Source organism: Phoca vitulina, unplaced genomic scaffold, assembly GCF_004348235.1.
Source record: "Phoca vitulina isolate PV1807 unplaced genomic scaffold, GSC_HSeal_1.0 scaffold2, whole genome shotgun sequence".
NCBI classification, from domain to species: domain Eukaryota; kingdom Metazoa; phylum Chordata; class Mammalia; order Carnivora; family Phocidae; genus Phoca; species Phoca vitulina.
This window is the reverse complement of record NW_022589705.1, coordinates 84,707,612-84,731,891: the sequence shown is the minus strand read 5'-3', so window position 1 is coordinate 84,731,891 and position 24,280 is coordinate 84,707,612. Positions and strand designations below refer to the sequence as shown.

The 24,280-nt window shown below is 42.2% G+C and overlaps 1 protein-coding gene across 3 annotated transcripts in view; it reads left to right on the top strand.

Annotated features, from left to right (window-relative positions):
• The first annotated feature begins 5,559 nt into the window (after positions 1-5,559).
• ZBTB40 (zinc finger and BTB domain containing 40) overlaps positions 5,560-24,280 on the top strand; it is a 75,914-nt gene continuing 57,193 nt past the window's right edge. For 2 of the 3 annotated variants that reach the window (XM_032391686.1, XM_032391697.1), the window contains exon 1: positions 5,561-5,724. The gene's annotated coding sequence lies outside the window, so the exon portion shown is untranslated. Of the gene's footprint in view, positions 5,725-24,280 lie in introns of all 3 variants that reach the window. The other variant, XM_032391681.1, reaches the window with a different exon arrangement.

Genomic DNA, 24,280 nt, shown 5'->3' with positions numbered 1-24,280 from the left:
TCTAGATATCCTGTACCATTTAAGGGGCCAAAGTGATTCCAGAGTTTATATGGAAAGGCAAAAGACCCAGACTGGCCAACTCAATATTGAAGGAGGAAAACAAACTTGGAGGACTGACAGGACTCAACTTCAGGACTTACTATAAAGCTACAGTAATCAAGACTGTGGTATCGGCAAAAGAATAGATCAATAGAACAGAATAGCCCAGAAAAAAAACCTATATGGAGTTAGCTCATATTTGAAAAAAGTAGCAAAAGTGATACAATAGAGCAAAGATAGCTTCAACAAATGGTGCTGGGAAAACTGAACATCCTCGTGCAAAAAAAAAAAAAAAGAAAAGAAAAAGAAATCTAGACACAGACCTTACTCTTCATAAAATTAGCTTAAAGTGGATCACAGATCTAAATGTAAAATGCAGAACTATAAAACTCCTAGAAAATAACAGAGGAGAAAAATCTAGGTGACCTTGGGTATGGTAATGACTTTTTAGATACAACGCCAAAGTCATGATCCATGAAAGAAAGAATCAACAAGCTGGGCACATTAAAATTAAACTTTCTGCTTTGCAAAGCCACTATCAAGAGAATGAGAAGATAAGATACAGACTGGGAGAAACTATTTGCAAAAGACATACCTGCAGAAGGACTTTTATCCGAAATATGCAAAGAACTCTTAAATCTCAAAGAAAACAAACAACCTGATTAAGAAATGGGTCAAAGGCCTTAACAGACACCTCACCAAAGGAGATATACAAATAGCAAGTAAGCTTATGAAAAGATGCTCCACATCATATGTCATCAGAGAAACACAAATTACAGCAACAATGAGATATCACTATACACCTATTAAAATGGCCCAAATCCAGAACAATGACAACACCAAATGCTAATGAGCGTGTGGAGCAACAGGAACTCTCATTCATTGCTGGTGGGAATACAAAATGGTATAGCCACTTTGGAAGACAATTTGTTGGTTTCTTACAAAACTACACATACTATTACTGTACACTCCAGCAACTGTGCTCCTTGGTATTTACCCAAATTCAGAACTTAGGTCCACACAAAAGTCTGCACACAGATGTTTATAGCAGCTCTATTCATAATATCCCAAACTTGGAAGCAACCAAGATATCCTTCAATAGGTGAATGGATAAATAGACTATGGTCCATACTGATGATAGATTATTCAGTGCTAAAAAGAAATGAGCTGTCAAGCCATGAAAAGACATGGTGGAAACTTCAATGCATATTACTAAGTGAAAGAAGCCAATCTGAAAAAGCCACATACTGTATGATTCCCCTTATATGACATCCTGGAAAAGACAAAACTATAGAGACAGTCAAAAAGTCAATGGTTACCAGGGGTTGGAAGGAGGAGGACAAATAGGTGGAGCATAGAGGATCTTTAGAGCAGTGAAACTCTTCTGTATGATACTATAATGGTGGATATATGCCATTCCACATTTGGCCAAACCTATAGAATGCACAACAAGAAGAGCAAACCCTCACATGAACTGTGGACCTTGAGCGATAATGATGTGTCAATGTAGATACATCAACTGCAAGAAATGTATCATTCTGGTGATGGTAGGGGAGGCTATGCATATGTATAGGCAGGGGGAATATTGGCAATCTATGTACCTGCTGCTCAACTTTGCTGTGAATCTAAAACTGTTCTAAAAAATAAAAATGTTCTGTATCTTGATATAGAGGTGGTTACACAGGTGTATGTGTTTGCCAAAACTCCACTTTAAATGAGTACATTTTCTTGTATGTAAATTATGCTTAATAAAGTTGATACTAAGTGACATGAAAAATTATGCTGGCTTGCATCTGCAGAACAAAGTAAAGGATATCAAAAGAGCTGGAGAATGAGGACATTATAGTAGGTGAGAGATAAAGGTCAATTGGACTTTGGCCATGGAAACGGAGGGTATATATTTAGAGGTAAAATCAGTCAGACTAGGTGACTGATTGAGGGTGAGCAACAGAAATGTCAAAGGCAACTTCCAGGTGTCTGACCTGTGCAATCAGACAGAGAATGGTGGTGGGTGGGTTGTCCTTTCTGAGCTAAGCTGCTGAAGAGGAGAAGCAGGTTTGGCTGGAAAATCATAGCTTCTGTGGATGCTCCATCTCCACGGAGATGTCAATTTCATTTCATCATTCTAAATGAAGGAATGATGAAATAAAGCGTCTTTTGTTTCGGGGGGGGGGGAAACCAAGGCAAGGGATTCATTCACAATAAATGATATTGGTAGGACCAGACCCACAGAAGGGCTCCAGATTCCATTGGCTGGGCAGCCCCTTTGCAGCGGAGGCAGTCTCCCTCCCCCGAGTCTTTTGTCATGCCGGATGGATGAGCAGGCGGCTGACCTTTCTGAGTCATTCAGCAAATTCCAACAGCTTTCTCATCTGAGACTCACTGGTCTCCACTGGGCAAGATCTGAAGACCAAGCTTCATTTGGATTTGAGAAAAGGGTAGTGGAATTTGAACACTTAAAAAGCCAGGAAAAAAGAATGCCAAGGCCCAGATACCTACTCTAACAAATAAAAAGCGTATGTCAAGCATCTAGCAAACTTCACCTCTACAAATACCGCCACCGCCTGAGGGAACAGCAGAGACATTTGACCGGGCAGCAGCTGTGGAGAGGGTGCTATTTAAAGACTCAGCTTTTGCAGCCCAAGGACTCTGGGCTTAGGATTTGATTAGAAGGCAGAGAGGAGACAGCAAAGACTGAGAAAAGAACCAGATTTGGGGAAAAACATCAGCGGGTGGTTGGCTGCTGATGTGAACCACAAGTATGTGAAATGAGTTCGTTTTAATAAAATTATGTCTCTCCATCTCTCTCTGAGTAAATTAAATATGTTAATTCATGGAAAGCGCTTGGAACAGTGTCCAGCACATAGTGCAATACTGGAGGGAAACTCATTATTATCATTATTATCCCTCCATCTACCCACCTACATATATATGCCCAGGGATGGAGAAATGCTTCAGCTGTAATGATATGTTACTGCTAAGTGCTAGGATTTATAGTGATTCTGTTTCTAAATCTCTCGTTCATTTTTTTTTTCCCTGTAATCCTTGAACTCTTTATAATGGACACATATATTTTGTAAAACCCTCAAGTCATTATTCTGAGGGGAAAAAGTGAAGACTCTGGAATCAGACTTCCTAGGTTTAAACCCCAACTCTCCTTCTTGGGAGCTGTGTCACCTTCTCTGAATCTTTTTTCTCTTGCATAAAAGAGGGTAGTAATGTCACCTACCTCTTTGGGGGGTGATGAGAATTCAATGAGATAATCTAGGTAAAGCTTGGCATGGTACCTGGCAGAGAATAAGGGAGAGGTAAATGAGGCCTGGCTGTTATTAGCAGTAGAAGTGGGGTTGGCTGTTCTATTACCTATGCCAGGGACCATGTCTATTCACCTCAGTGTCCTTGGCATGTAGTAGTCACTCCAGAAACAACTGGTAGTTTAGCTGGAGCCCCCTCGGGCATCAGCCTGGGAACATTCTCTGTCAAGGTACAAGAAAGGGTGAAAAGTTCTCAAGTACCTTCCTCCTTTAGGTCAAGGATTGGGTCCTTCTGGCGATTGGGAAGCACAAGTTATTTCTCCAAAAGTCCGTGAGGCTCTCTGGAGAGATGAAGTGCTTAGAGGTTCCCGTCTTTGTTTTCTTATCCTCCCATGTGATGGCCAGATGGAAGCCGGTACCCTTGTTTCCATGACCCTATGCTGTTCTTCATGAACTATAGGCAAGGCAGTCCCCTGGGAACTTCTAATAATGCAAAACCTCACGTAAACAGTCATGGAGAAACTGCAGCCATTGACCCATGACTCTGTATGAGTGTGTGTTGAGGGCTGGTATTCTTTGTTTGTTATAGCTAAAACAGTCCTTCAGAAAGAAAGAGTCCTTCCTATATTTTATAAACATATCTTCCTTTTAAAATAAGAAATACAAAATTAAGAAATCCTATTCTTTGTAACTGTGGTCCCAGGAATTCATGTATGTGGTAGCCACATTTCTCGTGTTTTCTCCTAGTCCCTGTAGGATGCAGAACCTTGTTAAATGGAACAGGGAGGACAGATCATGGCTGCAAACTTATTCCTACTGTTTGAGCTGTTTGAACCACAAGCCATTCACATTTACATACAGTACATCAGCAATAATCCTGTTTTGCAAAAAAAATCCATTAATTTGAGGACTATTTTTTGAGCACCTAAGATGTGCCACGTACCATTCTAGGTATTTGTTGCTTGTTTGCCAAATCTGGCAACCCTGTATATTGGGGGCTCCTATTAAGGGAGAATGCAGAGATGGTGGAAATGCATGATCGGGGGGATAACAGCTGGGGTGTGGCTCTAGGGACTACAAAAGTGACTGGGTGTCAGCTATAGTAAATCTGACCCTGAATGTGACAGGGACATGTGTGTATAATAGTGAAAGTGACTAATTGGGCAGTAAGGAGGACAGCTGTGCACCCAGTAGGGGCCTGCTAAATATTGGCTTGACTATGGGGCAGTGAAAGTAGCTGAATGACAATGACGGTGAAAACAACCGAAAGGGTGACAGCTGGGCACAGGGTCCAATTGCTACACTGCACAGAACTGTTTGAAGTTTGTGGTCATTGACAGTGGTCGCCTACCGGACAGTGACAGTAAACAATAATGAACCCAATGACAGCAACAATGCAAGTGACAGTTCTGCCCAGCAGATTGAATTTGTGACTAAAAACGGTGATGGAGTGGGAGTCAGTCTGACAATGACAGCTCTCAGAACGACCGAATATTGACGTTGTGGATGTAACAGCTGTAACCACAGAGGGAACTCGGCATTGTACTGAGACTGCTGGATTTGGGCGGCATGACTGGCAGTGACAGAAAAATTGGCTGCGCGTCAGTGACAGAGTGACAGTGTGAGGTTCAGTGGGCCAGCACTGATGTGACTTAATTTGTCGGATACTGTCTGGATCTGACTTAATCTGTTGGGCTGTGTGAGGGTGGCAACAGGAGCTCCAACGTGGAACGCTCACTGTGCAACAAAGCGTGAGAAAGTAACTGAGCAAAAAAGCTATGATCGCCCCCCTACACACACCCCCTAAATTCCTGAGAGGGACGAGGGAGAGGCGGGATCAAGATATCTTCAAGACACCACGATTGGCTGACACGAGTCTGTTAGCCTATCACGGCCGAGCCGTGCCAAGCCTGTCTACCAATGAGGATGCGTCTGGAGACGCGGCTCAGGTCACGTCTCCGCCTCGCACGTGAACATGTTTTGGAAAAATGTAGAGAAACCTTTTGTGTCTACTTCTGTGCCATTCTTGAAATAAGATCCTAAGTCTAGCACTGCCCCAGCAAGAGTCCGTGGAACCCCACTAAAACTTTCAAAAGAGAGTGTGGGGAGAGGAGGGAGTGGCCAAGGGTCATAGGTCAGAGAACAACCCCGCAACCCGCCAGCCCCAGCACCCTGGCATTGGTGGAGGGCGCGCGCGACGCAGGCCCCGCCCCGTGAGGCCCGCCCCCGGCACGTGACTGTGGCGCGCGGGGCAGGCCGGGCCGCCCCCTCGCCGCTTATACTCCTTACGCGCCGGCCTCAAAATGGCCGCCTTCTGGCGTCTCTGGCGCTGTTGAATGGAGAAAGCTTTATTGTTCCCTTCGGGCAGGAGTGTTCGTGTCCTCTATGGCGCTGTCAATAAAGAACGGCAGTTTGAATCGGTGCTGAACAGGTAACCATAGAAACGGGGCTGGGACTCAGCTTGGAGACCCCTTTAGCAGCTGAGGCCCGAGAGGCGCCCCAAATGAGGGGCGCGCTGAGACCCTTCGGCGTGCGAACTCCGCGGGGCTCTGCCAAGTCCCATCCGCCTCCTCTCGCCCGGGACGCGGACCCCCTGGGGCGGCTCCCACCCCGAGCGCAGGCTCGGCTGTAAGTCTGCGGTGGGGAGAGGCCGCGGGGCTGCGTCGGGGCGCACCCGGCTTGGCCCCAGCTTGGGGCCTGCCCGCCGCCTGGGGCCTGTCCTGGCCCCTCACCGTCTGCTGTTTGGCACGATCTGAGGCCTCCTCGCTGCTGCTTCTCGAGTCTCTTCCCCCGCTCTTCTGCCAAGTGCACCAGGCGTCGGGAAACTCCGGCCTTGGGCCAATCCCCACCCCACCGTTTTTGTCTGTCGGGAACTAATAGTGGTTTTTACATTTTTAAATGGCTGGGGGGCGGGCGCGGAGAAGACTTTCATGTAATTTGTGAAATGTATATGAAATCAAATATCAGTGTCCTCAAGTGAAGTTTTATTGGAGCACAGCCATGTTCATTGTTCTGTATCATCTATGGCTCCTTTCTTGCTACAAGGGCTAAGTTGAGTAGTTGGGATAGATATGGCATAGCCCACAAAGCCGAAAATACTTAGGCCTGGCCCTAAGCAGGAGAAGTGTGCCAACCTCTGCCCTAGACACAAGTAGACTGGTCAGTGTTGTCCAGCGGGTCTTCTGATCACTTCTCATGGAATGGGAAACTTCAGTTAAAGCTACCCCGTACACCTAAAGCTCTGGCCTTATTGATCTGTTATTCAACGTGGGAATTGTTTCCCCTATTTTTGATAACAGTACCATCCATCTAGCGCCTACAATAAGCCAGGATTTTATTTATGTTCATACCCAGAGGTTTTTTTGTTTGTTAACAACACTTCATAAGTAAGTGTCCATGTTTCCGCCTAAGAGAGGAAGCCCAGATTCTGCGGTTAAGCTTCCTAAGGGTGCAATAGATTATAGGTCTGGAAGATTGAGCTCACCCTAGGGAGCCCTCTGCTTGGTAACCCACCTCACACAGCTTCAACTTCTTTCAAGTCTCAACCTGGGGCTCCTTGGTTCTGGCTTGAAATTGTATCCAAATCTGTGTATGGTTTATGGAGATATAATTACAACCTCAAAATGAAGTTTTTCTTTCCTTAGCTAAATCGTCAAACTTCTGCCACACCTTCCTTTCTAATTTAGATGCCTTTCTTATATGGCAGTCGTTCCCAAACGGGCTATGCATCGCTAGTTTAGCTAACAAATGATTTCAGAACACTCCATGCCTGCATGCATGCTTTCATGAATCATTCAGTATTAGTTGAGCAGCTGCTATGTACTAGGGATGATTCAAATCCCTGGAAATAAAGTGGTGAACAAGATCAACATGATCTTTAGCCTTTCACAGAATTTAAATTCAGTAGGGTCTTGGACAGATGGTATACAGGTAAACAAAGGTAATTTCAAATACAGCTGTCATAGCATCATAATAAAATTAGTAGTTATTTATTAAGTGATTTCTGCGTGCTAATGCACTATGTGCTTTATTTACGTGGATTATCATTCAGTCTTCTCGCTAACACTATGACAAAGGTAGTGTTAGTATTTCCATTTTAAAGATGAGGACACCGAGACTCAGAGAGGAGAGATGTCCAAGGTTACATAGCTAATATTCAAGGGAGCTAATATATGAACCTTAGCTGATCGCACCACCCTGTATTATCCCATGTGTTTATTATCTTTTCTACCAATTTGGGATGCCCTCAAGGACGGGACCACACCTTACCTGTTTTTGTATCAGCTGCTAGCCAGTGTTCACAGCCTGTAGTCTGGTAAGTATTTAAACAAATTCAGGCCATTGGTTGAGCAAATATTTGACTGCCTGCTATGTACCAGACACCAGTGTGCTAGGCCTTACGATTACCATGAGCAAGATGGACCTAACACCTCTTGTCTAAGGCAAATAGTAGCATCTGTGATGAAGGTAGTCAAATAATGCTAACCTGGAAGACCCCCTTTTACCGGAATGGCCCAGTAAGCTGCTGGAGAAAGATAGCTGAAGCTGAAACAAGGATCCAGTCCAGCAAGAAGGGAAAGGGGAGACAACTGGGAAGGAAGAACTTTTTAATAGGATCAGAGATTGTGAGGTGGCAAGAATCTGGGGTGTTGGAGGGCTGGAAGAAGTGAGTAGTGGTGCTGTGATTCAGTCCCGTGCTCCCAGTCTCTGGCCCCTGAAGCCAGCTTTACTGCTGAGAGAGTGGCCCGCCCATGGGCCAGTTACAGATTAATATGTGAAAGGCGGATGATGGTACCTCCTCCAAGGGTTGTTATGTGGATTAAATAAGAGAAAATGTAATAACAGGTTGGGTGTTTTCTTTTTGTTGTTACACATGTTGCTGAGTTCCAGTTAGAGAAAACTAACCAAATTTGGCCCCAAATGGAAATTTATCTGAAGTGCTAAATAATAACAAAAATCCAGGATTATGTTATCAACAGAACTGAGGATGTGTATGTATGTTTCTATATTTGATGGGGTGGGGGCACAAGAACAGATCTTATTTTTTCTTAATGTTTCTGTTGAGAGAGGAACTCTTCCAAATGGCTTTTAATTTTTTTTTAACCAAATTATACAACTGTCTATTCAGAGCACTTTTCATTATTTTAGTGTGTTCCTCCATTGAAGGCATGTGCATTTTCTTAAGGCAGTCTAAGAAAATGATAGGTTTCTTCTAGTTGGTGGTCATTTCAGAGTTTGTTTGCAAATGATTTTGGGTTTCCTCCCAAAAGTTCAAAATAATGTTGGTACTTTATGCAAGGCATTGAATGCTTTAAAGCAAGTAGCAGACTTTCTGAATTGGTAAAAATCAGAAGGTATTTGGGTTCATGAATGTGAAAAATTGCAGAGGCAGTAAGAAATCAAACTGTATAAGAAGATCAGCCATGTCAAGTTTTGCTTTAAGCTGTGTCTAGTAACTGGATCGCACATATCCTTAGAAGATGTAATCCCTCCCAGCAAATGGAGCAAGGAACTGGACAGAGAGTGGCATGTTAATGCAATGTTAACAATAAGCCCTGCATTAAATTGCTGTTTTAGTTTTGGGTGGGACCTTCACATTTCAAGTATTCAGTTTTACTCTGTGATTTGGGTCTGTTGGGTTCCAGTAAAGAGAAGGTGGTAACACTAGTTCTGAAGGATAATATAAAGCTGCAGTAGGAGCGAGGGCATACCAATTTGTTTTTCAATCTATTTTATTTCAGTTCAAAGCACATTGCAGACAGGCAGTGCAGGAAAACAAGCCACACTTTGGCAATACTCAACTGCTTTTGGAGATTGAAGAAGACTGAGTATAACCAAAGTGTGGCTTGTTTTCTTGGGCTCTCTGTCTGCAAAGAAGCTTTGAACTGAAATAAAATAGATTGAAAAACAAATTGGTATGCTCTGTTGCCTCATATTGAGTATTTACGTTACCCTTCTGGAGGACTGCCTATACCAGCACCCCGGAGGAAGACAGTGACCCCTCAGCCGCTTTCAACTCTTCAAGAGAGTGAGCTCTTTGATTTTCACAAGGAAATTGAATTGGAATTTATGGTTTTCCGGATCTCCAATAGGCTGCCTTCTAAAGCCATCATCTCGATAATTCGAAGAAAGCAAGTTGTAACCATGTAGAGGAAAGAATTAAATGTTAAGGGCATTTAAATTCAGAGATGAGACTGTCACTTTCTCTAAGTCATGGAAGGGATACGGTATGTCATTTGCAGAGACTGTTGCAGTTTTGAGGCTTCTGCAGCCCTCAAGGGAAAGAAGGGTAAGGAAAGAACTCTAGCTTTCCTTATATTTCCCCAATGTTGTTATTTAACCCCAAATCCTCAAACTCATGACACCAAGTATTTAATTTCCTTAGATGAAGTAAATACATTATAACTGATCCCAGGTTGTTAATCTGGGATAAATGATTGAGTTGCAGGGGACCCACAAATCCTTTAAATTTGTCTGAATGTCATTTTTCTGGGGAGTGAGTCCATTTCTCTAATCAGGTCTCAGAGGGATCATTGACCCTCAAGGTGCAGAGCCAACAATGAAATGTCACATGTAATACCACTGGCCCAAAGTAGTGTTGAGAATCCCCCTGAAACCGGTTATTTCTTACTGCTGTATGGTCTTGACTGCAGTTTTGAAAGTATCTTTTCGGGCCATGTTTCCTGTCAAAAGTGGCCAAGCATAGTTGAGTGATCATGTCTGGTAGAGGTATTTACCCAATGAGGTACTTCAGAAATGCCTCAGAGGTCATTGTCATGATTTTACAGGAGACTGCCACACTGATGATGTGTTGTCTTGGCAACCTTGGTAGCAGTTGCCATATTTGTTTCTTCTGACAGGTGAAAGGAAGAGTGGTAGCAGCCTAATACTTTGGCTCTAGGCATCAATTTCGTGTAGATGGACTCGGTTCCTCAGGACCTTAGGAGGGAGAGAGGAGGAGGAGAGGGATGGATTCAAGGAGGCAGAGACAGAGGAGTGAAGGAGGAGAGATGCTGCCCCTGCTTTGTCCTGGCATCCCTCTGTTGTCTGTGAAGGGAAAGAGAGCTCTTTCTGAAACCAAGCTTATCTCACTTCCCTAATATTAGGACCTCTGAAAAAGTCAACTCAAAGATGCAATTTCTGGTTTATTAGAAAAATGGAAAGAAAAGGAAGGAACTGTCTTTAAGTTTTTATCTTGGGATGTTTTGCAAACATGGGACCTCAGTAGAAAACTGCTGTGGGCCACAGTTTGTTTGGCCCATACAGTGTTTGTCAGTGAGTTGCTTATATTTACAGAGAGAGATTTTACATCTGTCTGACCCCCGGAGGTATTTGCATGAGTGACCTCTGCTATTAGCAGAGAGTCTAATTCTGGGACTCTCAATGTTTGATGAAGTAAATTTTTATGAAGGAAAGGGCCCAAGAAGGATGAGGGAGATTAGAAACAAAGGATTACTAGCTTTTGGGGCTCTAAATATTGGTTACTTGAAATTTATTAAAAAACAAAGTGAACAGTATGTGGTTCTATTTCTGATTTTGAGAAAGTATTGCAAGAGGTCAGCTAACCTGCTAGTTTCATCTGTTTCTCAGCTTTCTAAGACTGCAGCCTGACTGTTGGATCTTCGTCCTTGACTCCTTTAGCTCCTTGTCCCCACTAGCTCTGAAGGATGATGTCAGGGGCTCTGGCAGCAGTGAACTTGCCATTTTTCTTCCATCTGGTACTTATCTTCGGTTCCTAATCTCAGTGGATGGCACCACAGAGTTGCAAAAGGCAGAAAGTCCCCCCATGTTCTTCCCCTTCTGTCAACCCCCTACCCTCCTTCCACCCCCTACCCACAAATAGCACACATTTATTTAGGCTACAAGCCTACTGATGTCCCCTTTCTCTTTTGGTTAAAGCTACTATAATCTCTTGCCCTGAATTACTACAACAGTTTCAGAACTGGCCAGCTGGCTTCTTCCTTTGTTCCTTTCTAATCTATTTTGTACACTGTTGCCAGTGATCTTTATAAAGCACAGATCACATGTGACTGTTTCCCCCTTGCTTAAAACTCTCGGATGGCTTGCCTGCCCTCAGGACAATGCAGTTCCTTGGCTTGGACTGCGCTGCCCTCAAGCTCTGTCTCAAGCCTCATGTTACTCTCTCCCCTCCTCTCACCCTTTCTACTTGAGTACCACTCCGTCATGCTCAGTGGGCCACAGAGCTTCATCCTTCCCAGGACAAGTGGGCGGCACTCTGGGGCTTTGGATTTTCCTGGCCCTGGTACTAACCAGGCGGGTAGCAGTACCACTATCTGCACTGACTGTTAGATCACCGAATGTTGTTTGAGTTTTTATGTGGTTCCTTTGTCCTGGGACTATGTGCTGTTTCAGATGTGTAGTGAAATACTGTCCTGAGGTCAGTTGATATATTTATATTTATTATGCCACCAACTTGATAAGCTTTATCAACAGGCTCATTTGTTTTAAACTTTAAGAATTGCTTTTAGGGCACCTGGGTGGCTCGTTCGGTTAAGCGTCTGCCTTCCGCTCAGGTCATGGTCTCAGGGTCCTGGGATGGAGTCCCGCATCGGGCTCCCTGCTCGGTGGGGAGTCTGCCTCTCTCTCATTCCCTTTGCCCCTCCCCTGGCTCCTGCACACTCTCTCTCCCTCTTCCTCTCTCTCTTTCAAATAAATAAATAAGATCTTAAAAAAAAAAAAGAATTGCTTTTAAAAATCTAACTTTGTTTTTTAACTATGTAAACCATTTATGTGGTTCAAAAATCAAAACTACATAACAAGGTGTGTTCATAGAAGTTTTTATTTCATACCTGATCCTCCTCCCTCTGTTTCTCTTGAGTCTTCCTATCAAAGTTTTGGGGGGTTTGCCCATCTGTTAGGTAAGAAATCATTTCAGTATAGTTTAAATTTGTTTTCTCCTTTAATGAGATACAGGATATCTGCTCAATGTCTGTGGTATAAGTTGCAAAAATATTTTTTCCAGTATGTCATATGCCTAACTTTGCATATGTTGTTTTATTGCTGTACAAAAGTTTTACATCTTTATATATTATATTTATGGGTCTTAACAGTGTATTGCTTTAGATTTTGAGTCACAGTTAGGAAGTCTGCCCTGCTCTTAATTTATGGGGAATTCATTAATGTTTTCTTCCAGTATATGTATGGTTTCACTTTTTATTTTTTAAACATCTAAGGTTCTTATCCTTTTGGAATTTATCTTTTTTAAAAATTTATTTATTTGACAGAGAGAGAGACAGTGAGAGAGGGAACACAAGCAGGGGGAGTGGGAGAGAGAGAAGCAGGCTTCCCACCGAGCAGGGAGCCTGATGCGGGGCTTGAGCCCAGGACCCCGGGATCACGACCTGAGCCAAAGGCAGACACCCAACGACTGAGCCACCCAGGCGCCCCTGGAATTTATCTTGACATTTGGTTTGAGGAAGGATCCAATTTTATCTTTTCCCACGTATGAAAAGTTCTTACTAGGGGGCCTCGGTGGCTCAGTTAAGCGTCCAGCTCTTGATTTCAACTCAGGTCATGATCTTGGGGTCATGAGGCTGGGCTCCATGCTGGGCATGAAGCCTGCTTAAGACTCTCCCTCTCCCCCCCCTTCCCCCCACCCCCTGCCCCATTCTCTCTCTCTCTCAAAAAAAAAAGGAAAGAGAAAAAAAGAAAGTTCTTATTTTTTGTCTGTTGATTTGAGATGCTGTTTTAATTGGATACTAAACTGTTGTATACATTTGGGTTTCTTATTGGATTTTCTATTTTGTTCCATGGGTTTGACTGTCAGTTCATATGCCGTTACAAAACCATCTTAATTTTAGACGCTTTGTAATTTTTTAACATCTGGAAGGGCCAGTTTTTTCATATTGCTCTTAGTGTTTTCCTGGCTGCTTTTGCTTGTTTATTCTGCCATATAAACTTTATAATCAATTTGTCTAGTTTCAGGCAGCAACAGATGGATGGTATTTCTATTGAGATTGTGTTAAATTTATTAATTAGCTTAGAGAGAACTGACATCTTTCTGATGTTGAGTCTTCTTGTCCAAGATCATGTCCCATCTTTCCATTTGCTCTAGGCTACTTTTGTGATTTTTCAGGAGTGTTTTATGTTTTTTCCTATAAATTTTGTATGCTTCTTGTTGATTTTCAGTCTTAACTTAAAAAAAAAAAAAAAAATAAGTAATTCCTTTTAGAATCCCTCCAGAACTTCTCAGAGGGGTGTATACACCCACATACTCAAAACTTTTTATATATCATTTCAGATAGTTCATAGATGTCCCCCCCCAGCCCATCCTGTTATATTGTCCCCTCAAAACCCCTTCTCTTGTCTGTTCTCCTCCATTCTCAGTACGTAGCTCTGTGTCCTACATACGGTAGGCAGTCTGTGCATATTTGTTGAATGGATGAATAAAGCAGGAAGGGGAAGATGAAAGTAGATGAAAGAGTGAGCCTATAAGACCCATATATGGGAAGATTGTCCTTGTACAGGGCACCTGGGTGGCTCAGTCGTTGGGCGTCTGCCTTCGGCTCGGGTGGTAATCCCAGGGTCCTGGGATCGAGCCCTGCATCGGGCTCCCTGCTTGGCGGGAAGCCTGCTTCTCCCTCTCCCACTCCCCCTGCTTGTGTTCCCTCTCTTGCTGTGTCTCTCTCTGTCAAATAAATAAATAAATAAATAAATCTTAAAAAAAAACAAACAGTGACCTTGTACAGACATCCAGATATTCCTAATTGTACAGTCTGCGGCTATGAATTCACTGCTTTGTAGTATGTTGTTCTCTTTGCCCTCATCCCAGAACTTTAATAAATAGCATGTTGATAATGATAGTTATCATTTATTGAATACTACAAAGGCCAGGCGCTGGCTAGGTATTTTCCATAATTATTTCTTGTAATCCTTATAGCAAGTAAGCAATAGGTTTTAGTGTCTCCATTAAAATATGGAAGTTTCAAACACACAAAAGTGTGAATGGCATTATGAGCTCCCATATACATGTTACCTCCCTTTTACAGTTGAGGAAACAGGTTTTGAAAAATTAAGTAACTCAAGGTTACAAAGTTAAAGTCAGGTTTAGAACCCAACTCCTTTTAGCTCCTTATTAAGATTATTTTTCAGGGGTGCCTGGGTGTCTCAGTTGGTTAAGCGACTGCCTTCGGCTCAGGTCATGATCCTGGAGTCAGGATTGAGTTCCGCATCAGGCTTCCTGCTTGGTGGGGAGTCTGCTTCTCCCTCTGACCCTCCCCCCCCTCATGCTTTCTCTCTCTCTCAAATAAATAAAATCTTTAAAAAAAAAAAATTATTTTTCAAATTTTAAACTCCCAACTGGCCAGGGAAAAGTGAAAGCAAGGGAGACAGTCAAGAGCCACTCCATTCTAAACTCCAGCTCATAGTATTACATTAGTCTTCCCTTCTAATTCGTATCACAAAGATTTCCCTCACTTCTGTTTGCAAACAGTAAGCCCTCCTATCACCCCTTCCTCCTCGTTCCCTAATGCTCTGCTCTCACTTGCCTTCTCTTGGCCTAGTTTTATTAGTGCAGTCCAGTACTAGTTGATTTTTAAAGGCCTGCCAGTGTTTTGAGTACCTGGCTCCCAGCATGATATTGGGAACATAGTAGGAACTTGTGAATTTAAATAACAGTAAAATTTGCTGCTCTTATTCATTTAGCCCATAGGTTTAGTGTGGTACTGTAACTTGTGAATGATGCTCTGAAGCCCTGGCAGTCATTAGATCTGACCACCCTAGATACTGGCTGCTTATATAGATGGTACTCTGCTGTCAGCGGCCTCAGTTCCAGTCAGGTTCAAACCTTTCTAAGGTTAGAGTCCAAGACAGGAGAATAATTGGCCCCTAGAGTTCTGGATTTTTTTCTCAGGCAGTGAAGTGTTGAGGATGAAATTTTCATGTCTTCCTTTGAACATTTTTGGGCAAATACTATGGGATCCCATAGCTCTTTCCCAAAGTTAGAAGCAATAGAGAAGTTATCCTCTTTTGCATTTTTTGTTGTTGTTAGCTCCTCAAGTTAACCCTTTTGTCATACTCCTTGGTGATAGACAAGAGAAAGCTAGAGATGAAAATAATTCCTGCTTCTTCAAAGAGAAAAAACTTCCAGCACTTGGAGGAGAGGAGAACGGAGTTCATCTGCGAAGTGTGCACAGAGGTCTAGCGAAGGTTGGGTGATCTGCATGGTGTCCTAGGGCAGTAATGTGGGCAGTGGGAGCTCCATAGTCTTCAGTGCTTCTGATACTCAGCTACTGAGGTATAAGAAGAGTAGGATTCCAAGCTGAAAGTGATCTGTTCTTACCTGTGCCAGTTCTTTGAGAGCAGGATTATGCTGAATTTCTTCTCTGTAAAGACAGCTTTAGTTAAGGGTGTTTGGCTGGGCTCAGTAAAGATCTGCTGGATGGACAGGCACACACTGTTCCCTGACTAAGGAAATGGGGCTGTAGAGCCTCGCTGGGGCTGTATGGGCTCCGCCTCCCCCAGCAGCACCATCACCTTCTTCGTGACCTTGGACAGGTCAGGGCCTTGACAAGTGTGTGTCGTGCCTCATATAACACAGGATGAGTAGCCTCTAAATTAATGGCATCTCTTCTTTAAAAACACTTTATTTATCTACACTATCAATGATGAGCACTGGGTAATACATAGAATTGTTGGATCTCTATATTGTACACCCGAAACTAATACAACACTATGTTAACTGTACTGGAATTAAAAACAAACAAACAGCAGCAACAACAAAACCCCACTTTCTTTACTATGTATCTCTGCACTGCCTCTGAACAGAGAAGTTACCAAAAAAGTAGGAGAAAGACTGAGGGATCAAGAGCTTCACAGCTTTTTCAGTCCCATGCTTGGGCAGTATCCAGCGGTGAAAGTTCCGGCCCTGGAGTCAGACAGCGTGGGTTCATTTACGGACTCTGGCACTCACCGGCTTTGTGATTTGGGGCAAGCCGTTTACTTTTGATAGGATTCTACTTTCTCAGTTGAAAGTGGAATTAATAATGGTAACTACCTCACAGGTTTTGCAAAAATTATATAAGGCTACCATGCAGAGTGCTTGGCATAGTGCCTGGGATATAATAAACCTTTGCAAATGTAAGCTCCTATTGTTAGATCCCTCCCTTAACCCTTCCGAACTGTGTCCTTTTCCCTTTCCAAAATGTGTTCTTCGTTGCTTTCCACTTATAGAGCGTGTACCAAAAATATAGGTAACAGAAGAGTCTCATTTCTGTCATTACTGATCTGGAAGATCTTAAGACACTTGTCAACACCTCCGTTTCCTCATCTACAGAATGTCTGAATTGGACCAGGTGATTTCAAACGTTCCCATATCTCTGGCTAATTTTCCATGAGTTTAAGGCTTTGAATTCTCTCAGCTTATAGCCCAGCACTCTCTGTTATGAGAGGCCTAACCCAGCCCATTTTCTCTCCCTTTCCTAGCTGACTCCCATCTCAGACCAGCTGTTTGAAACTAGCAGTGTGGTTGTCTATAAAGTTTATTCTTTTTTATTTTTTTTATTTTTTATTTTTTAAAGATTTTATTTATTTATTCATAAGAGACAGAGCGAGAGAGAGAGAGAGAGAGAGGCAGAGGGAGAAGCAGGCTCCCCACTGAGCAGGGAGCCCGATGCGGGACTTGATCCCAGGACCCTGGGATCATGACCTGAGCCGAAGGCAGACACTTAACCATCTGAGCCACCCAGGCACCCCAAAGTTTATTCTTTTTTTAAAAAAAAATTTGCAGTATTTGACGTATAGAAGATACATATGTAACTTAGATAAGTGATGAGGCAGAGTGATTTTTAGAAGTACATCTGTGAACGGATTATCCAACCTAAGAACTATAAAATAAAATATTTTGGCAGGTGGATTTTATGCTTCCTTTTGACATTTAATGAATGTTTACAAAGTTATAGGAAATGTCCTTCACACGTATTGACTCATATACATGCAGTGGCTTATTAGTGCTTATAGCTACCCCACTAATAAGCACTAATATCCCTATTTTACATATGAGGAAAGTGAGGCCTAGAGAGTTAGGCCACTTGCATAAAGCCACACAGCCGTTGAGAGGGACAGCGCTGTGATTTGGCCCCTGGGCAGCGGGCGGGCTGGCTCTAGAGCCTCTGACCCTTACTGTTAGGCACCTAGTGTCTTGAGTCACCAGGCCTGGTTTGGTATTGTGTAGTTGCCTGAGCTCTCTAATTTGTACGTTAAGTGGGTATCTTTGAATTTGAACTTTGGTACGGTGTTACCGTGTGTCCAGATTGATTATTCCCAGCTAAGGAAAAGTGTATTCTCAAAATCAAGTTGGTGAAACCTCAGAACTTACCCACATCTTCAGGTCACTGAAAAATGCCTATAAGTACCAGTGACAAAGCCAAGAGTTTGTTTGTTTGTTTTTTAACATCTAAGAACTTGGATATAAAAGCATTGGAGTGATGATTGCTTGTTGAGACTCTCGACTGTAGGATGGAAGAGTCCCAGGAGGTGGAATGCAGTCACTCGTTAGATGACTGTGTTGCTCCAGAGATTTTGCAGTTTGGCCTGTGAAGAGTCATCTTGGGTGAACTATTCAATCAGAGCAGCGTGGCCGGAAAGGCAGGCAAAAGACAGATAAGCCTCTCAAAGCCTCCTTCCAAGGCTAGCCGTGAAAAATTGCTTGTTTCTAGCAGTTAGAAGATAAGAGGACACAAGCAGTTTGTTACACTGACTGTTTTGATGTTTTGTCTCATTGTGTTTTATAGAATGCCTCAAAAGAAGAGTTTCATTAGAAATTGAGAGAATCTGGAAATAGAAATTAGTTTAATATAACGGTTATTATAGGCTTATCAAGAATCAGATGCTGCCAGTTTTGAGATGTGGAAAACAACCTTTCTAGTGGTCCTTAGTCCGTTCTGTCTCTGCCTCCTTGAGAATTTAGTGGTGGGGTGGTGGCCCTGGTAGTGATGATAGTGGCTAGCAGCTGATGCATTTATTGAGCACTTACTGTGTCCTCAGTGCATACTGCTGATGCTTTAGGTGTATTAACTCCTTTAATCTTCTAACCACCCAGTGAGAGAAGTACTATTATTTCCCCTATTCTGTAGATGAGAAACCTACGCCCCTCAGATCACATACTTTGTGATTGGATGTTCAAGCTTCACACCAGGTAGTCTGGCTCCAGCTCCATCCTTAACCACTAAGCTACACTGCTGCTCAGGACAGCCGTGGGCCCTCTGCCCCAGAAAGTGTGCAGTTGGACAACATTGCTTGTAATTTAGAGAACACATGGACTCTTCTTTCCTTTCCTAGTCCATGGACTCAGGTTTAAACCCCAGGCTAGACTTGTGTAAATTCCCTGCAGGCAGAGATTATATCTTATTTAATTTTGCTTGGCACATAGTAGGAACTAAATAAATGTTTAATGAATGAATAGTTGTTGGAAATGACACTGGCTTTGAAGCCAGCCAGACCTACCTGGCTTTCTATTTTTAAATTCCATAATACATGTTTACTATAAAAAATTCTGAAATGTATGAGGAAGAAAATAAATCCCCCATCATAACACTACCTAGGAACCTACTGTTAGCATTTTGACATATTTTCTGTTTTTTAAGTGCAAATGTGTACATACATGTACATATATTTTTAAACCAAATTGGAATTATATATACAATTGCATGCTGGTTTTTTTTTTCTTTTGGTATATTGAGAGCATTTCCTCATGTTATTAAAAATCTTCAAGAGCCTAATTAAAAAAATTTATTTAGCTATAATTCACATACCATACAATTTACTGTTTTAAAGTGTACAACTTAAAAGTCTGTGTAACCATCACCACTTTTTAATTCTAGAACATTTTCATCACTCCCAAAAAAACCCCCATACCCATTAGCATTCACTTCCCAACTCCCCTTCCTCCTAGCCCCTGGCAACCACTAATCCACTTCCTATCTCTGTGGATGTGCCTGTTCTGGACAGTTCATATAAATGAATCCTCCAGCATGTGGCCTTCCATGACTGGCTTCTTTCACAGAGCATAGTGTTTCTTTTTTTTTTTTTTTTAAAGATTTTATTTATTTATTTGACAGAGAGAGAGATAGCGAGAGCAGGAACACAAGCAGGGGGAGTGGGAGAGGGAGAAGCAGGCTTCCCGCAGAGCAGGGAGCCCGATGTGGGACTCGATCCCAGGACCCTGGGATCATGACCTGAGCCGAAGGCAGACGCTTAACGACTGAGCCACCCAGGCGCCCCGAGCATAGTGTTTCTAAGTTTCACCCCTGTGGTATGTTTTCTGTATTCCATTCCTTTGTATGGTTGAATAATATTCCATTGAATGGATATACAACATTTTGTTTGTTCATTTATCAGTTGGTGGACATTTGGGTTGTTTCCAGGTTTTGGCTGTTATGTATAATGCTCCATGTGTGGATATATGTTTTCATTTCATTTGGGTTAGACCTAGGATTGGAATTGCTGGCTCATATAGTATCTCTGTTTAACTTTCTGAGGAACTTGTAAACTGTTTTCCACGGTGGCTACACATTTTACATTCCCACCAGCAATGTGTGGAGGGTTCCAATTTCTCCACATCCTCAGCAATACTTGTACTTTCTGTGTGTGTGTTTGTTTTATTATAGCATCCTAGTGGGTGTAGAGTGGTAGCTCTTGGCAGTTTTGATCTCCATTTCCCTAATGGCAACTGATATTGAGCATCTTTTCATGTGCTTATTGGCCATTTTGTATATCCTCTTTGGAGAGAGATTTATTCCAATCCTTTGCCTGATTTTAATGGGCTTATTTGTCATTTTGTTGGTGAGTTGTAAGAGTTCTGGATACTGTATTCTGATATGCTAATATTTATATATTCTGGATACTACACCCTTATCAGATAAATGATTTGAGAGTATTTGTTCCCATTCTGGGGTTCTCTTTTTACTTTCATAAAAGTATCCTTTAATACACAAAAGTTTTTAAATTGGATAAAGTCCAATTTATTTATATATTTATTTATTTTTGGTTGCTTGTGCTATAGGTATCCTATAGAGAGCCTAATTTTTTACTGGCTGCATATTTCATAATATGTCTGTAATATCATATTTACTTAAAAACCTCATATTGTACATCTAAATTTCCAGTTTTTTTACCAGTGATACTATTCTTCTGAATTCAGTATACATAAATATTTCATTATATCTCTAATTAATTATTTCCATATAGATGGATTCCTAGAAGTGGGTCTAAAGGCATAAATATTAAAAAAATTTTTTTCTTCTATAATGGGCTTCTCATTCTTTTTTATTTATCTATAATTATACAACTGATATATAAACATCCTGGTAAAACATTCAGACAGTGCGCATAGAGAATAACTTCCCCAGCCCCCACAAATGCTCATGTCTTCCTCCAAAGACACTTTTTATAGCTCTAGATGAGATTACTTACCGTATTACTTTCCTAAAGGATTTTTACCAGTTTATACTTTCATCAGCACTGTGTGGGCACCTGTCTCAATGCTCCCTCCCTTGCGTTATTAATACAAGTAATATTTTTATAATAATAGCAGCTAACACTGAGCATTTACTGTTGACAGGAACTTTGCTAAAACAATTCAGATGCATTATCCCATTTCATCTTCACACACACACACAAGAACTGTAGACATTAAGGTCACAGTGATTAAGGTGACTTGCCCAAGGTCACTGAGTGTTTGAGGCTTTAAACTGAAGTCTGCCAAATCAGAGTGCGTGGTCTAGAACTACTGCTTCTCAAATATTATCATTGCAAAATTTTTCCAATTTGATCGCCCCAAAATAGCGTTAATGTTTTAATTTGCATTTCTTTAATTATTCATAAGGGTGAACTTTTTAAATCAGTTGGTTTGTGAATTTTCTTTGTCCATTTTAAAAAATTGAAATGTTAATTTGTTTTCTTTATTGATTGTATGATCTTTCTATTCTAATATTAACCACTTATTTTTCACTTCATATGACACATTTTTCATTTATCTTTTAGTATTGTTGATACTGTTTTTTGGAAGTTTGTTTTTATGTAATCACATCTATTGATTATTTGTGAATTTCTTCTGTTTCCTTTATGTGTAAAAAGGCCTTTTCCATCATGACCTCAGTTACACATAAATTCATTAAATATGTTACCTTTTAAGTATCTTAGTCACTTTAAAAATGTGTTTTTTCTTTCTATTCTTGTTAAGTCACAAATCTACCTTACAGTTCTACTAATGACAGTTGATTGGGGAATTTGCAATCATATATTCCCTGAGACACTTTTGGGCAGTTTTCTGGCTTGAGGATAATTATTTTCTCATTGAAAGAGCTATCAGTGGTTGGTATTTAATCAACATTCAAAGAAAAAAATAGCAAATGTGCTGCTGTGTAACACACCTAGTGCTAGTGGCCGCCAGTCTATGAGATACCTAGGAAGCCCTCCGCACTGCGCCCCTCCCCTGTTTTGTATACTTAGGAGTTTGGTATTTTGGTTCAAGTGCTGTCTTGAAAACCCAGAAATCTGGATCCTGGGTTTGACCCTGCCATTATCTAGGTACATGACTTGGCAGGTCACTTAATTTCTATCAGTTTTTTCATCTGTAAAATGACAGGCCTGAATTACATAGTCTCTAAGGATAATTTTAGTTGCAAAATTCCCTGATTTTTATTATCCTTCTGATCAAGAATCATTTCACGTATGTTTGGTATTGATAAATACTTTTTAAAAGTTGTCATTAGTGATGTGTGGCAGAGTGGCTGAAGGGAGGCAGAGTGACAGGTGACAGAAGTGCATGGGAGGGGGGAGGGGGTGAGGAACGGGAAAAGAAAGGGAGTGAGGACTGAATCTGGTAATAGCCAGGGAGAAGTTAGAGGGTGGCTAAGTTTGAAGTGAGCTGGGAGCTTCAGTGCATGAAGCTCCTTGCAGGAGGGGTAGTTCTGATCTGATAGATGCTCAGAGCATTGAGTGGAAAGCCTGTGGGCAGGGGCAACAGGAAGGCACTGCTTGCATTTGAGAGAGACTGAAAAGTCAGCACATGGTCAGTGCTACTAAATACCTGCACAAGGTTACGTCAGAGACAAAGCTGAGTCCAACTTTTTCAAAAGAGAGACTGGAGCCATAGAAGAGTCCAGGTGATGGAAGGGACACGACAGAACGCCTCGTGGTGCCGGTGTAGTGTACACTGGTGCTCAGACTCTGCCTGCCCGGCTGAAGACAGCTGCACCAAGTTTCCACTGAATGTTGGTAGCATACAATCTCTTCTGATGATACTTGACCTTGCTGCTTGAATTTTTTCACACGTAATTGTATAGAGTAGGCCTATTTCACTAATAAATGAACTAATAAATTCACTTTCTAATTTATACTTCTTCTCTTATGAGTTTAGGCTGTGTTATCGAACCTCCAAAGTCCAATTAACTGTGGGACTTTTATAGGATGGAGTGTTTGTATCTGCAAGGTTGACAACCACACTAGACCTTTTGGTAAATTAAGTTCAAGCCATCAAGGGAAGTCTCTTGGTAGCCAGCCAGCCAGCCTGTTCCAATGGCACTCTTTCCAGATACACATCTCCATCCATCTTTCAGCAGAGACCAGCAAATAAATAAGGCGTCTCAAATGCAGATGCTCCTGTCAGGCCAGCCAGCAGCACATCTCTCTCTGTGGAGAGGGGTTGAGGAATGCTAACACTGAGCCCAGAAATTCTGTCAAGACTGAAGTAGTAATTAAGAACAGGGAGCCAACAGATCTTCATTTGAACCGTGCTCAGACTTATTAACTGTATGATCTTGGGCATAACCTGTTAGACATTAGTTTCCTCATCTGTACATTAGGGGTAATAATGGTATCTACCTCATAGGGATGTTAGGGAAATTAAATGGAAAAGTATGTGGACAGTGCTTAGCACAATGCTGGACATTATTACCGTCATGGGGCAGTTGATGACTTCGTCAAAGGCATTCAAGAGATTCACGCATATGAAAAAGAGCAGAGACCAGTGGATTGGGCAAAAAGGATGTTTTAATCACCTCTTATTCACCCTGTTGCTGAGGGAAGAATTCCTACCCTAGGATTATGGGGATGGCTGCACACACAACAGTGGACACTGGCAGGTGGGACTGACCGCAGCTTTTATTAGTCACATATACTCACAGCCCCAGAAGAGGACACAGTCTGCTGCTCAGGGCCACACGGGGTTGCCCTCAGGAGCAGAGTGAACAATCAGGGGCTGTGGGAGGCAGGCTTTGTAGTATCAAAAGGGTGAGGTGCCTCCTGGTTTCTGCCAGGGGATGTGATTGGCTTGCTAGAATAATCTTGGGGGCTGATAAGGAACTGAAACCCACTACTCACGGATAAACAGGAACTGGACCTTAGTCCCTTTGATAAGGAGGATTGTTTGGCTCAGGGACCTTGTCTACTAGAGCAGAGTGGGTAATAGAATTTGTAGTTAGGTCATTTGAGGCCTTCCTGATTTCATCAGATGGCAAGGCAGCACATAATATTGAGCCTTGATTTTAGACTTCGTGCCACAAAAGAGAATGCAGGCCTTGAAATGCTGTTCAATACAGCTGTCGGGGAAACTGGGTAGAAGGCTATGGAACATAAGTAGAGGTGTGTGATTCTGGGCAAGACATGGCATAGTGGCTGGAAAGGAAGTACCACGGTAGTTCATATATAGTGTCATAAGCAGAGATCTCTTCATTGTTTTCAGTTCAGCATACATTCATTGATTGGCTGTACCATCCTAGGCCCTTCCAAGGCTTAACCAGGTTCAGTTGACCATGTTAGATCAGGAGCAGTTTGACCTCTAGTTACTTTGGCAGCAGCCAGGGAAGCCAGACTAGCCCTGAAGACCAGATTGCTGAAATGCATTCTACAGGAGTTGGGGTTGGTGCTAGGCCGTAGAGCTATTTGTCTCAGACATGGTTATTGGAGTCCTCCATATTTTGTAGGTTTTATTCCCAGAGCTATTATGGAGTTTGTTTTTCTGACTGGAG